Source organism: Drosophila persimilis, unplaced genomic scaffold (assembly GCF_003286085.1).
Source record: "Drosophila persimilis strain 14011-0111.01,24,50 unplaced genomic scaffold, DperRS2 tig00001412-arrow-arrow-pilon, whole genome shotgun sequence".
Lineage (NCBI taxonomy): Eukaryota > Metazoa > Arthropoda > Insecta > Diptera > Drosophilidae > Drosophila > Drosophila persimilis.
The window spans coordinates 66,649-83,310 of record NW_020825487.1 but is presented as its reverse complement, the minus strand read 5'-3'; positions in this window follow the sequence as shown (position 1 = coordinate 83,310).

Below are 16,662 nucleotides of genomic sequence, written 5' to 3'. Positions count from 1 at the left end.
TGAGAACCAATGAAGTGCACAAGCCTTGTGTATTCGAAGTTTTGAAACTCTTAACAGAGTCCAGATATTTTGTTTTGATGTCTGGGTTAAGATGCTCGGCTTTGATGGAGTCTAAAGCTATTGAAGTATATTCTGCAGTCATAATCGATGATAGCTTCTCCTTATTGTACTTATCTGTCTCGCTATTACTATAAAATAAGTGGATCGCATCTCTTGGTGCTTCACTGCCGTGAACTATTCGGTCCCTAAGCAATTGAATATCTTCTGACGTCATTACGGCCGATGCCATGTTATTTAGTGCGGTTGCAAAAGGTTGGTCATCTCGCTGTCGCATTATCTCTGTAAGTTCGAAAAACTTGAAGCCATCCCAGAGACTAGAGCCAACTATCGCACTGTATGGATTATGCGCCCCTGATGAGGATTTGAATATCCAACGATCACCTACTGGACATAACTGCCTTAGATCGCCAAACACGATAACAGAAATGCCACCGAAAGGACTCTCGGGCCTTGAAAATATTTGTTTTAGACGCATATCCAAATATGAAAACATTTTTTCACCGACCATAGAAATTTCGTCAATTATAAGAATTTTAAGATCAATAAATCTTGAACGCAAGGTATTTAACAAATCTGGACCCAATTGTTTAAAAGCATGGTTGGATTGATTGAGAGGTAAAGAAAACATTGAGTGAAGTGTGGCACCTCCAATACCAAATGCAGCTTTTCCTGTGGGAGCACACAGCAGAACCTTAACAGTTTCTGGGTTAGATCCTGGTCTACGATTAAACTCCTGGGAAATGGTCTGAAAAATGGTAGATATGGTTCTACTCTTGCCGACGCCTGCGCCGCCACCTACAAACTCATAAAAAACTGCCTTATTTCTCACATTATGCAGAACATGGGTGAGATAGGTTTTTTGCTTCAAATTAAGCGATCTAATCAAATTAGCTAAAATATTAAGGGAAACAATAGGAGGAAGCTTAATTAGTCGAATACTTCTATCTTGATCCGCTGCCTGGTCATTCAAGTTCAAAACATTTATCTGGGAACTTATTTCTGGAATCGCTAAAGCCCTAAACTCCTCAGCAATTGCCTCATCAACTACCTCTTCACCTTCCTCCCTATTCTCTTGGGCTTCCATGGCCCTCCTAAGCGCGTCTTCCAAATCTCCTAATGCATTGAATTTTTGGAAATTTGAATTTACCAACTCCTGATGATTATTATAAAGATCCTCGCAATTTACGCTCACTAAATCTTTCTCTTCATCTCTCCACGGATAAAACAGCATAGCTAATGCTCTAAAATAGTTTGACCTATCTGTATTTATATTAAACCTCATATATTTTAAAATGGACGGCTTAGTTCTTTCCCTAATAAAACCACTATTATCGCGGAGAGGGATAAAAACTTCTACTTGTGCCTCATTTTCTTCGTCCTCTTCATCATCTCTATTTTGGCAGGTTCTTTTCCCGTTTTTAGAAAATTCATAATTTGCTGCAAAATCGGCTAGACACAGGCCCTCAAGATCAGTTGGTCTTTGTTCATACCGCTCCAGCAATCCTTTGACGAATATGTCAGTGGACTCCTGATGCATATTTTGTAGGATGCTTGTGGATTTGAGCATTCGAACTCGTTGCTCTGGAGGGAAAGTATTTACTTGAACACATTTGTTGCTAGTTCCGGACAACGGAATTCCTAGACAACAATATACGGCTTCCTGAGCAGATATCTCAGTGCCAGAAATAAATTTGTGACCAATATGCTGTAGCTTTTGTCTAATCGTGTAATTGCCCCCTTGAACTTCTTTTGCCGCCTCGCGCATAAGCTTTGAAATACCCCTTTGGGTTTTATTTATATAATTTATTATATAGCTACAGCATGCATAAGGGTCCAAAATGTATTGGATATCCATATTGGCCCTTTGCATTGAAATGATGTGTTTATTATAAGCATTAATGCAAATTTCAGCAAATGACCTTTTTAGAAAAATGTGTGGTTTCTTTAAACCAGAAGAAATTGCATATTTGTAGTCCTCGTAATTGAGGCTCACTTGTTCGTGCGAAAGAAAGTTCTCAAATATGCTCAAGTGATCAATCATATCAGAGGATTGATCAGAATTCAGTAGGTCTTGAATTTTCTTAAAATTTCCTTGGTGAAAATCAAGGTTTGGAGTTTCCTCCGGCAGTGGACTCAATATCTCCGTTTGGGGCATTGGAGGGTATGGAATACCGAATCTACAAACTTTTTTTCCACTTTTATTGGCTTTTTTAAGACATGACATGTCCTTATGCCGATGCTTTTGGTATTCAACATACGGAGCTAATTCAGAGTCTGTGACATCTACTGTAATATGTTTGTTAATGAAGGCTATAACTGTTGAAATTGACTCTGTACTGGTTAAGTCCACTGCTGGGGCATCTTTCAGCCAAAACATGCCGTGAATATGGGGGGAACCTCTTTGTTGGAATTCAACACGCCAATAATATTTGATGACGAAGTTTTCCCCGAAAATGCCCTCCCGATTCCTCATAACTTTTAAAATCTCGCGATACCTATAATCGAAATACCTAGCACAAGTAACTGGATCTGCCCTGATAAGACGCTCCTTTTCGGTGTAGGGTAGATTCACTGCTTCTTCTTCGCTAATGATCTCCCTATCTACGTTTTTTTTGAGCAAAACAAGCAACTCTGGCCACCGCGTTTCAGCAGCAGACAGAGTAATGAAAAAAGTCGGCAGGCCGAACTGATGAATCATGGCCATAACCTTCTTCTTTTCATCCTCCCAGTGAGCCGGAGACGATCGAATATCGCGAAGAACCCTATATCCCTCATCGTGGTTAATAAGCCCCCCTATGAAATTCTCATTAAGAGCGTTAGCTGCCGTTACTGCACTGGAAGTGCTCCGCTTACGTAAGCAGATTGAAATATTATTTCGAATCTTAATGAGTTCTAACTTCTTATAATTGAAGAATAGTTTGTCAGTTCTACAACCTCTCCTATCTACATTTCGAAGCTCTGATCTAACAATGGTTGTAAAACTTTGCGAAGATTGTCTTTTGACGCCTGCATAAATTGTGGGAAAGGATAACTCTTCCGAGTCAATGTCTAGAATCATGTCGAGAGGTCGTTGGCCTTGACCTGGTGCGATTTTGATAATCCTATCATCAAATGGTATGTTGTTTTCAAGCAGAGTTTCCTGACCTCCAGGGTTGAGCTCTTCGGCTTCTACTTCCTCGTCGGGATGGGCCGGCTCCGTATCTACATTCCTATCTCTATTCTGCATACTTTCTAAAAAGGCTGCGTCTGCTTGAGATGCTACGAATGGAACAATATCGGATGTGAAACCAGAGATCCATTGCTCGTTAACTACAACATTATGCTTTTTATACAAATCTGTGGTAACTAAATAACGAAGTGCTTCAAAAATTTTGGAAGGTCTAATGGTTTCAGCCATGAAAGCATGAAGATACTCTTTTCTGCGTTTGAGGTGGAGCTGAATTACCTGGGCTTCATGGAAAGCTCGTGGAAGCTCCTTCACGATATCGCTTACCGAAATAGGGACGTTTACCACTGCCCCTTTAATGGCATTTTGACCTCGCCCCCCAGGCAATATAGGCTTAATTATCATAAATGGAAGTCGAGGAGAAATCAGTCGTTCCTCTAATGGAGTAAGCCCCTTTAAGCAGTCGGGCAGCATGGGGAAATCTAATTCATTGAAGAAAAGCTTAGGCTTTATACGCCTTTTAATGTTGCTATGACATGTTCTGCAGAATTTTAATGTTGGGCAATCAGAAGGGAATTCTAAAAGGCTTTCAAGAGCGAAAATTTCACCACTAAACTCGCAATCACTTTCTAAAAGGACGCGAGGAATCTTACAAATTTGTTTGGGGAACCACAGGCCTTTGCAAGAAAGGCAAACCTGATCAGGACCCAGCTTTACATTCCTGTTATAAACTACTTTCAGAGCTTCTAGGCCACTAAGCCTGATTCTGGGTTCTATCTGAGCCCTATCTTCCTGGGAGATATTTGCTCGTTCCTGCTGCATTCGGGAGGCGTTTCTTAAATTTTGCTCAACTCTATTGCTGCTATCGCTCCTATATTGGCTAACTCTTTGACTAGCCGTTCTGGCAGCGTCAATTTCTAACTGTCGTGCTGCGGCACGAGCAGCTTGGCGTGCCAGAGTGTCTCGCGCTCGCGAGATACGCCTACGATCTACTAAGCTCCTTTCTTGTACCCTGCGAACTCTATCCTGCTCTCTTTCTAACATACGTCTCCTTTCATTATTTAAACGTATGCGTTGTCGCCTTTCTGTATTCCGTTCTTGCTCTCTTGTCCTATAGTCCAAGTCCTGTCGACGTCTGGACCGACGAGCAGTATCGGCCACTTGCTCCTCGTGTCTAATCTGTGCGTCTGTTCTTCTAACTATATGTTCTACAGTATTCTGCTCCTGCTCTCTTGTCCTATAGTCAGGGTCCTGTCTCCGTCTGGACCGACGCACAGTATCGGCCACTTGCTCCTCGTGTCTAATCTGTGCGTCTGTTCTTCTAACTATATGCTCTCCTGTATTGTGTTCTTGCTCACGCGCCCTATAGCCCGAGTCTTGTCTTCGTCTAGACCGACGAGCAGTATCGGCCACTTGCTCCTGACGTCTAATGCTAGAGTCTGTTCGTCTCAGTACATGTTCTGCGGTATTTTGTGCTTGCTCTGTAGCCCTATACCTTTGGCTCCTACTGCGTTTGAACCGACGCTCAGTGTTGACCACTTGCCCCTGTCGTGTTCTCAATTCTACTCTTTCTTCTATATTCTCTACATGTTGGTTCCGTAAACGTACGGACTGACGCACGGACACTTGTCGTTTATTCTGTTCATTTATGCCATCACTATTGCCTACAGTATTCTCTACCTGTTCACCAGGGATGGCTGCCTGCTCTTCCTGACCTACACCGGAAACCTGCCAAGCAGTCTCTTGATTTGGTCCCTCCGTCTCTAGCTCTTGGTTTCTAACTGGTTCAACAAACTCAGGGTCTGCATCTATTACATTTTCAACAATTTCTAAATTTTCTAAATTTTCTGAATTTCTATCTCTATTAGATCTGTATATCTTATTCTTACGAGGCATGATGAAATGTATGTAAAATATAATTAAATAAAAAAAATAAGAAAAACTATATAGTAAATATATAATATATATATGTATATAATAATAATAATAATTATAATAATATATAATATAATATAATATAATATATAATATATATATATATATATATAGTGACATATCCATAATTCCCCACATCCCATACACATTATGTTTATGTACAATTCATCCACCCCATCCACACAAGTAACAGGACCCCACTCAAGAATCAATAACTGTTTCTTCCCATACTCCAAGCTAGGGCCCCCCATAATATAAACAATGGACCACATTGTTTCAGCAACATTAGAATCACGCCACTCTCGAGAAATCGATTCTTTAGAATCACGCCACTCATGAGGACCAATCAAAGCTAGACATAAAACCAAGGAGTATCACATTCCTAGCTCCGTCATGTAATGCAACACCGATCGCCAGCAGTGGATGCCTTTCATCAAAGCCGACGCATCCCCAAATATCGATCCAGGCACGTACGCCACCGACACGAAGATGCAGCCGAGGAAAGCAACGCCCGAAGCCAGAGTCGGGAGTTCCAAGAGAAGGGCTCATGGAAACTAGCCAGCAGCAGAGAGATCAGTTCCGTTTGAGACAAGCAGACCGAAAGTCAAGTCGGGGAATTCATTTAAATCTTGTGACATAAAGATATTTAAGTTTGTAAAATAAAAGTATTTTTTTAAAAACTTAAAATCGAGTTGCGGATATTTAACTGGCGTAGTCGGTAGGATTTCTTTTAAAATTAACACCTATATTTCGGTAATGGTCAGCTTGTGTAATTTATAATTACTGTGATCACGTAATCCCGGAATTGTTAATAAAATTGTGAAATCCGCCAAAGAACCTATGTGCTGCAAGCACATACGATTTGCAAAACTAATTTAAGTGAACTGAAGTAAGCGGAGATAGTGAATCACCAAGGACAGTGAAACACTTAATACAAAATCAAAAAAAACTTACAAGTGAACCAAAATAAAGTTAAAAACTACAACAAAACAAAACCCAATCAACACCAACAACATGGCGTTACCACCACTATCATTGAGCGAAATCCACTTGAACCAGGCACTGCTGTCGATCCGACAAATACCTGCCTATGACGGTTCATCTGGACAGCTAAGCTCATTTATCAAACGAATCGAATATGTATGCGGATTATATCCAACTGAAGATCTTCGCCAACAAAGGATCCTATTTGGAGCGACCGAGATCCAACTGTCAGGAGAGGCACAACGCATATCGCAAATGACACAACCCAACACGTGGCTCGAACTGAAGACGGCGCTGATCAACGAGTTCAAAAATCACACACCATATGAAGAACTCTTACGACAACTATACACCACCAGATTCAACGGCAGTCTTCGTAAGTTTATAGAAGAATTAGAGATAAAAGCATTATTAATAAACAATAAGCTAAACTTAGAAAACATACCAGAAAATAATGTCATTTATAAAAACGCTTTGAACAACACAATTAAAGATGTCATTACTCGAAAACTTCCTGACAGAATGTTCATGACCTTAGCAAGAAAAGATATTACCACATTGTCTAATCTTAAGAAGGCAGCACAAGAAGAAGGATTGTACGAAGCTAGTACAACAGATTCAGGTACAAATAAAGATCAATCGAAATCGTCTCAATCAAATCGAAAGAATGTTGGAAACTATTATCCAAATTATAATACTACTAACTATCACAATCAAACTCAGAGTTCATCTGGAACAGGTCAGACGAATCGAACAAATCAAAATCAAAATTCCCAAAATCCTGGATTATACAATGAGTTCAAAAATTCCTTGAATCAAGGTAGGGCTCAGAATCCATTCAATCAGCAAATATTTCAAAACCAAGCTAGTGGGAGTGGACCCAACCAACCTACTAAAAGAGGGAGGGAGAGCCAGAGTGGCCAAACGAAGATGGACGTAAATTTTCATCAAGCCGCCTCGGAAGAAACCGAGGAGGACCCTATATAAACATTACCATTAATAAAAGAATATTAAGGTGTATCGCTGACTCGGGATCATCGATCAACATCATGAAAGAAAATTACACAGATTCCGAGATAAAAGACGATAACCTTACGGTCCATACCATCAATGGACCTGTCCGTTTAACTAAGAGTATAATGAGGAATGCGAACAAAACATGTCCGTCCGAACAAAAGTTCTACATACATAACTTTTCCGAAAATTATGATATTTTATTAGGAAGAGAATACTTGATGGCAAGTAAAGCCGTCATCGATTACAGAAATGACACTGTAACACTAGGAGCTAGGTCGTACCCAATCATTCAGAGTGGAGAAGCTATTGAAGCCGGCAAGACCGCACAGAAGTGCACTGATCCCTCTACAAAAGAAGAGAAGATCGCACCTAAGTGCCTTGACCCATCTCCAGAGGGAGATCAATACTTCGCTTCCGCTCTAGACAGTGAATTAAGGGAATGTAATCAATTAAGATTGGAACACTTAAACGACGAAGAGAGGGAAGAGTTAAAGAAGGTCTTATATGAGTTTAAGGATGTGCAGTACAGAGAAGGTGACAATTTGACTTTCACAAGTACAATCAAGCACGAGATCAAAACTCAACATGAAGACCCGGTCTACAGACGACCATACAAATATGCCCAGATACATGATCAGGAGGTAAACCAGCAAATCAAAGATATGATCAGGCAGGGAATAATTCGAAAGTCGAATTCTCCTTACTGCTCGCCCATATCTATGATTCCGAAGAAGATAGATGCTTCAGGAAAGCAAAAATATCGAATGGTAGTAGACTATAGAAGTCTAAATGAAATAACAGTTAAGGACAAATTCCCAACTCCAAGAATGGATGAAATCCTAGACAAACTAGGTAAATGTCAGTATTTTACGACAATCGATTTAGCAAAAGGTTTCCATCAAATACCCATGGAACCTAGCTCAATCCCCAAAACTGCGTTCTCCACTAAGCATGGACATTACGAGTTCACTCGTATGCCCTTTGGGCTAACCACTGCCCCAGCTACCTTCCAAAGATGTATGAACAATCTGCTAGAAGAGTTAATCTTCAAAGATTGCTTTGTATACTTAGATGACATCATTATATTTTCCACTTCATTGGAAGAACACTTGTTGTCACTAAGGAGAGTATTTGGAAAGTTGAGAGACGCCAACTTGAAGCTACAAATAAATAAATGTGAATTCATGAAAAAGGAAACTGAATTCCTAGGTCATGTAGTCACTACTGAAGGAATAGTACCAAATCCAGGCAAAATCTCTGCCATTGTCAAATTTCCAATACCAGAAACGACTAAACAAATAAAGTCATTCTTAGGTCTGTGCGGGTTCTACAGGAAATTCATTCCTAATTTTGCAAACATAGCAAAACCCATGACACTCAAACTAAAGAAAGGAGCTGTCATAGACCCCAAGGAAGAAAAGTACGTCGAGGCATTTGAGAGACTAAAAGTACTCATCACCTCAGACCCTATCCTTGCGTTCCCAGACTTTGACAAAATGTTCACGGTAACAACCGACGCTAGTAACATAGCATTGGGAGCGGTTTTGTCACAAGAACACAAACCGATCTGCTACGCTAGCAGAACCCTAAATGAACATGAAATAAACTATTCAGCCATCGAAAAGGAATTATTAGCGATCGTATGGGCAACCAAGTATTTCCGTTCATACCTGTTCGGTAGAACATTCGAGATACAAAGCGATCATAAACCCTTGATTTGGTTGAACAACCTCAAGGAGCCAAATATGAAATTACAAAGGTGGAAAATAAAACTGAATGAGTTTGATTTTAAAATGAAATATCTACCAGGCAAAGAAAATCATGTAGCTGATGCCTTATCAAGGGTAAGGATTAATGAAAATCTCCTGGGAGAAGCTTCCAATAGCGTTGGTGCAACTGTACATAGCGCACAGGAAGACAATCTAAATCACATTGCTATCACGGAAAGACCAATTAACTATTACAATCGGCAAATTGAGCTAATAAAAGGCAATGAAGATAAGGTAGAAACAATTCGTTATTTTCACAAGCTAATCATCAAGATCACGTATAAGGAAATGACTAACACCTTAGCGAAGGATATAATAAAGGAATATCTATGCACCAAAAAGAGCGCATTATATTTCCATAACGAAACAGATTTTCCTCCATTCCAAAAAGCCTATTTAGAAATCATTAATTTGTAGCATACAACGTACAGGGTCGAGGAGCTGATGATAAGTAAACGGGAGTAGGAAGTACGCGCTGGCTTCGGCTTTTGTCTCTGGTCGGCGGGGTGTGGGCATGGAGGAAATTTTACTACCCATTTATAGCTCTGGCAAATGGTCGAGATAAGAATTTATAAAAAAAAATCGCGTACGAGTAGGGAAAGGATACTAGGACACGGGATACAGGGGGGTCAAAGGGACAGATCAGCATGTACACGCGAACGAAGAAGATCACCGGTCAGATCTTTGTCGGCTGCGGTATCGCCCATTGGCGAGAACGCCCACCCTACCATGATCCTTCAGGGCCACCTATTAATCGTCAGGATCCCTCCAACAAAGACTGCGGTGGGTCACATCTCCGTTTTTCGAGGTTGCATGGTTCCGATATAATCTATTTAGCCACGGTTCATTTCCAAAACTACTTTATTTAAACAATCCATAATTCTTCATTTAAACTCCTATCAAACCTAACGCTAATAGGATCTAGTCCCTAATATAAGCCTGCTATTCGGTATCGTCTTACATTTATAGGGTATTACTAGTATTAAGAGTATCATAGGGGCGAGGTAGCGTATAAGGTTCTTAAATCTATAAAAATGATTAGTAGTAGGTATAGATAAAGGCAAGAAATAGGTACGTGTTCATCATATGAACAAGGAAACGTCATATGTCATTACGGTACTTGGGCAGTGCCAAAACCAGACGAAAATCGGGTATATGGAAAGTCGTTTAAAGGCATGAGTACTACGTGTGTAAAACCGTGATCATGGTTGAAGACCAACGAATAGTTACCGCACATTCATTCTTTTCAGATGGCTTACTTGTTTTTTTTTTTTTTTTATAATCACTTACGACACGATTAATAACTTTGACTCCCACGCAGAAAGATCTTTCGTTGTGTGTTGGATGAGGTGATTTGATGGGTGGATGAGTATGATGATGTGTGTGATTGTGATGAGTATCTGCATAGATGATGAGATGAATGCGTGGCAACCAAAATCAAAAACTGTAAAAATAATTGGTATTAATACACTACTCATTTGTTCAAGTTCGACTTAGCCCATGGACAGGAATTCCCTTTTGGTTTATACCGTATTTACTTGGCTTTTGCACATTTTTGCCGTATCAAAAGAACATTGTTAGACAGAAAGCGGATAAAAAAAACAGGGTTTCGCATATCGGGTCTAATTTCGAAAGAAAGATAGAGAATATAACTAAATCCGATGCGGGTTCGATGCTTCCCGGCTGGAGACCGAGTTCCTACTCGAGGTCTGAAGGTGGCACACGATTGTACCGGGCGCAGGTAACATCAGCTGCTTCCGATGCCAGGGGTCAATGACCGCGGTCCATCTGCGGCGTGAGGTTAGGTACCCTCGCACACTGGATTGCTCGTGGGGGGGACTGGGTTATTTGAAGAGTCACTCAGCTCATCCCCATGGGTCGAACGTGTCCAGGCGAAGATTGCAGAGCACACCGATCGGGTTTACTTGAGGAGCAAGTCCATGCCCTCGGCTACCGAACGGTGGTACGGGCACGTGGCCAAGAGGTCTCCGGGAATAACCAATCCGTATCTTCTAGACCAGCGTTTCAATACGTAGATACTAGTGGTGCTAATCCTACACGGAAAGAACAGAACATTTTTCAACGGGTCGCTGCAGCTGGGTGGATAATTACCTCAACAGAATTGCACCACTGTTTCGAAAAATGTTGATACACTGGGGGCGCTCGTTTCCAAATGGTCGAACGGCTGCCCCAGTATTGGCGATATATAACTGGCGCGTCCACTCAAATTCAATGATCACTTTGAGCCGCACTTGGCACTTGCACTAGGCTTTGACTTTGGGCTTGACCTTGTTTAGAGAACTGGGTCAGCTCAAGCAGACTTCTTTTTTCACTGCCGGTCACTCTGACGGCCACGAGGTAAAAAAGACAGAGGCTGGGACTACTAGGTACAGCAACCCACGTTTTTTCCACACCTTCTATGGTCTTTTTCTGTTATACAGAATCCAGCCACAGCAATATTTAATGAAATATAGTGCAAAGCAGAAAAATTGCATATCTTAGTGTTGCCACTTGGTCGCAAAACAGCTGATACTCTATGTATGGTTAAAGCTCACAAGCTCTGCAACTCGAATTTTTTTTTTTTCTGCCTAGTTTTAGGCTGTAATTTTGGGAGTTAGCCGTTCATAATTCAAATAAACGGCACGACAAGCGTCGAATATTACACCCCCCCGCTGAAATCACACTTTGGGGTCTTGCTAACCAAAGCGTGATCCACACTTGGAGTGCTTGATACGATTTATTGTTTAATATCTTTTGCGTGATATTTACCTATAAAGCGACCCTGGAAGTCTTCCAGCTCATAGTAGCTGTTCCCGAGTCTTTTCTTAATGCGGGCTTTCCGAAACGTAGGTGCCAGTTTCGCATTAAAGCCTTTCACAAAACTACTCTGATCAAAATTTCGTCTATAAACTTCTTGACCCACTTGAAAGTTTACTTCTCGGCTTCGAAGATTATAGATATTTTCGTTTCGAACATGCTGCTGTTTCATTGCTTCTCCAGCGGTCTTGCGAATTAGCTCGAAGGAATCGTCGCGATCAAATACCACAGTTCGGTCCTCCAACATACTGAGGTTTCGTAGGAGTTGATAAGTGGAACCGCCAGTAATCATGTTTTGGCCAAAAGCAACACGATATGGGCTACTTTTGACGGCTGCATGCACACTGGACCGTAACGCACAAGTAATGAAGCTAATCTGCTCATCCCAATTGGATTGATCGGGCTTAATGTACGCTTTGATAGCAGCGAGTACTGAGCGATTTACCCGCTCTGAGGCATTGGTTTGGGGAGCGTAGGCGGCGGTGTACGAATGTCGAATTTGGTATTTCGCTAACAGATCATTAAACTTGTGTGACTTGAATTGAACACCGTTATCTGACACTATCACTTCCGGGACTCCAAAGCAATGAAACAGGTCTTCCTCCATGAACCGAATTACGGCATCCGCCGTAAATTTCTTTACCACTTTTAGGAAAGGAAATTTAGAAAAATGATCGAGTACTACAAAAATGCCTATATTTCCAGATCGACTTCGGGGGTACGGACCTAGAAAATCGACGTAAAGTTTCTGAAATAGCCGAAAGGTCTCTCCTGCTTTGCCCATTGGAGGACGTAGAGGACGATTGGGGTGCTTACAACATTTGCACACTTCGCAATTGTTGATAAAAGCTTTTACATCGCCCACTAAATTTGGCCAATAATAGAAGCGTCGAACTCGTTCTAGCGTCTTATTGATCCCACTGTGAGAAGCTAAGGGATGTTCGTGGCCTTGTTTAAGCACTTCTGTCACCAGAGCTCTGGGAACCCACAGTTTCCAGCACATGTCGTCACTAATTTGCTCACCAGTGGCGTGTTCAGCTCGACGATACAGAAGGTTATCCATTACTTTTACATCAGGTAAACGATCTGGATTAGCTTGAATTTTCGCAATGAGTTCCTGATAGTCAGTGGATTTAAACGCTTCCGATTGAAGGTCCACTAGGCTATCAATGCCAATATACGATAAGTCTTCGGTATGCACTCGTGATAAGGCATCCGGAACGATGTTCTGACTACCCTTTCTATGAAAAATCTTAAAGGTGAAGCCTTGCAGTTTCAGGGCCCATCGAGCTAGTCTCGAGTTTAGGTCAGCCTGTGACATCAGCCATTTTAATGAGGCATGATCGGTAATAATGGAAAACTGATGCCCTTCTACATACGCTCTAAATTTCTTGACGCACATGACCGCTGCCAAACACTCTTTTTCGGTTACGGAATAATTACGTTGACATTGGTTCAATTTGCGTGACATAAAAGCGATGGGTACCTCGTTGCCATCTTCATCTGATTGCATCAGGACACCACCCACTCCTGTGTGACTCGCATCACAATGGATTGAAAAAGGAATGGTAAAATCGGGACTGTGCAACACAGGAGCGTTACACATCTGTGATTTTAAGGAATCGAACGCGTTCTGTGCTTCATCGGTCCATTCAAATTTTCGCTTGCTCTTAAGTGTATCTGAGATTGGCGCTGCGATACCCGCATAATTTTTTATGAATTTGTGGTACCAACCAGTGAGACCTAAGAACCTACGGACTTGTTTCACGGATCGGGGGACCGGAAACTCTTGAATCGCTTGGACCTTCTCAACATCTGTCTGGATCGTTCCGTTGCCTATAATATGTCCTAGGTATTTGATCTCCTTTAGGCAAAATTTGGACTTCTCCACGTTTATGGTCAGACCAGCTTCGCGTAATCGGGCAGACAGGACATTGAGGACTTGAATATGCTGCTCAAAGGATTCAGAGATCACCAACAAATCGTCTAGATAAATAAATATCTCATTTCGTAGAGATGGCGGTATCACTTTATCCATCAACTTGGACATCGTTTGGGGTGCATTACACAACCCAAAGGGCATGACCGTGTACTGATACAACGGGCGCCCTGGGATGGTAAACGCCGTTTTTTCACGAGCGCTTACTTCCAGCGGAATTTGCCAATAGGCATCCTTCAAATCGATGCTTGAAATGAACTCAGCTCGAGGAAGCCGACTGAGAATGCCATCGATCAATGGCATGGGATAAGCGTTCTTAACAGTGACTTCGTTCAGTTTCCGACTGTCGATGCATAATCGCACCTTTCCCGGTTTACGAACGAGGACCACGGGTGACGACCATGCGCTATCGGATTCTTCGATTACTCCAAGAGCTAACATTCGGTCTACCTCTACGTACATTAGCTTTTCAACGGCTGGAGACACAGCATAATGTCGTTGCTTTATTGCCTTTGCGCTGCCCACTTCAATATCGTGCGACAACCAGCCGGTTTTTCCCAGACCTTGCTTCGCAAAGGAGGGAAACAAGTTGACCGTCTCTGCTAACTGAGCTTGCTGATGCTTCGACAAACACACATGTAACGTACTATCAAATGCTAAGCTTGACACCTCTGGACTGGATGATTTATTGGCTAGAAAAGCAGGTAACAAATTAAAACGAGACCAGAAGTCTATGCCTAGATATAGGTCTTGCGCCAAGGATGGGACTACAAACAATTTCAAGACTTTCTTCTGGCCTTGAAAACCCACTTCGGTGGTGACCTTGCCAATTATTGGCTGGCTCTGCCCATCCGCCGTACGTACTGCTGCTCTCACAGGCTTGATCTGGTTCGGATTCTGAACCAGGTCGGCCGAAAACTTCCCACCTATGCAACTTATGGATGCACCGGTGTCCATCAGTCCACTGAGCGTCCTTCCCAGTACGGTGACTTCCGCATAGGGTCGCCAGTCCTTAGACGTATTAACGACTGACGCCAATACGTTAGAGCGCTCGGTTTTGACAGTTTGCCGATATTGGAGCAATCGCTTTCGAGATCGAGTCGGTAATGGAATTCGGTCCTCACTTGGGGGTAAAATACAAGTGGGTGAAGGAATGTCTGGGAGTTTTTTTAAGTCAGGGAGTAATGGAACTGTCGAAACGTCTATTAAATGGTGTTCGTTGCTTTCGAACTGTTTGGTTTGCGTGCACCTGTCGATTGTGCACGGCTTGACGAGTTTTTTGGATCGTTGCACCTAGAGCACGACGGTTTATACGTATCCCGTTTGCCACAGCCGTAACAAAAGACGGTGCGATCACCTACGCAGTCTTGATACCGATGCCCCTGACAACCACAGTTCCAACAGGAAAGGGTTACTGCAGCGATATCTAGCTGTTCTGTTTCATCGACCTCATCGCCTTCCTTGTCTGTCTGTACCACAATTTCATGCACCTGTCGTCGTATAGGATTACGCTTCGGCTCAGCGCTGCCCATAGGCTTAGCCACTGATTGCAAAAACCGTTCGCGAGTACGCACTATGTTGCGCAATTGTGCTACTGACAGAATGGGAATGTATAAAATTTCATGTTGGATATCGGCCAAGAGATTCGACTTTAGCACTTCCAACAGCGACATTTCGGACATGGGGTTGACTAGTTTGTCGGACAAGGTTACAATGGCTTCGTAAAATGTATCAAATAGTTCGTGCGGCTTCTGCTTTCGTTGCACTATTGCCGTACGAATTTCCAGATCGGTACGCCCATCTCTAAATCGAGTTTTTAAGGCTGTACTTAGCTGCGGCCAGGTCACGGATGGTACGCTTTTATGGTAACGCCAAAACCACTCGCTCGCACTGGCTTCAAATAAATAAATGGCGTTTCTGGCCACTAGATCGAGATTACCCTCTAAGGTCTGCTTGGTTAGCGCTTCTATCCGATATATGAAATCTTCCACCGACATGGACGAATTTCCGGTAAACCGCACCTTCCATCCTGCGATTATTTGTCCAATCCTATCTGGTCGTAGTCCCGCTATCTGTTGGGATCCCCATGGGGTTACCGAGACATTAGACTCATTAGCCTGATTTATCGGGGCACCTACGGACTCTCGAGTTGGTATTTGGAACAACTGTTCGAAGGTTTGATTTTCTCCACTAGGCTGTGAAGATCCAGCAGCTTGGTCATTCGGCGGCTGTACCGTTGGACTTGCCAAACGTTGGAATCCTATTTCCATAGTCTGAGTCATTTGAGTCATGGCTTGAGACAACAACCCGATTTGACCCATAGCGTCCGTCAACGCCTGTGCCATTTGAGCCAAGCCTGGGCTTGCTTCATTCGCTGGCTCGCTACTCTGAACTGGCATGATTGGTACACCGACTTCAGTTGGACCAACGGAAGGTAAATTTTCAGTATTCGCAGCTGGACCTGCTGTCACACGCTGTGATCTGGTTCTCATTCGAAGCTGAGAAGACTCTACGTTCGAGGCGGACGCCTGCGCTACGGCTAATTCCTCAGCTAAGCTAGGAGCAGATGATTGTAGGGGCTTGTTGCACGCCGGGCACACGGTCTTTTCACCTTTTCTCGTATTAAAACACACTAAATGAAATACGTGGTTACAACTTGTTCTTAAAAGCTGTGTCCGATATTCTACCTGTCTTACGCAAATACAACAGATAATATCGGAATGGTCGTTTTGATCAATCTCGTCAAAACTCCAATCCAATGACATCCTATCCTAATTTTACTAATATATGATTTTCTTTTCTACTCTCGATTATTAACTTTTAACGATCGATATATCTACTCTGTATCCACAAAATTCGGAAACCATGCAACATTCGTCTAATAGGAGTGTGTCCCCCACTGACTCTGGTGATATTATTAACAATCAACAATCAGTACAATGAGTCATCGGATGAACTGGGACCGTTCGGTAGTT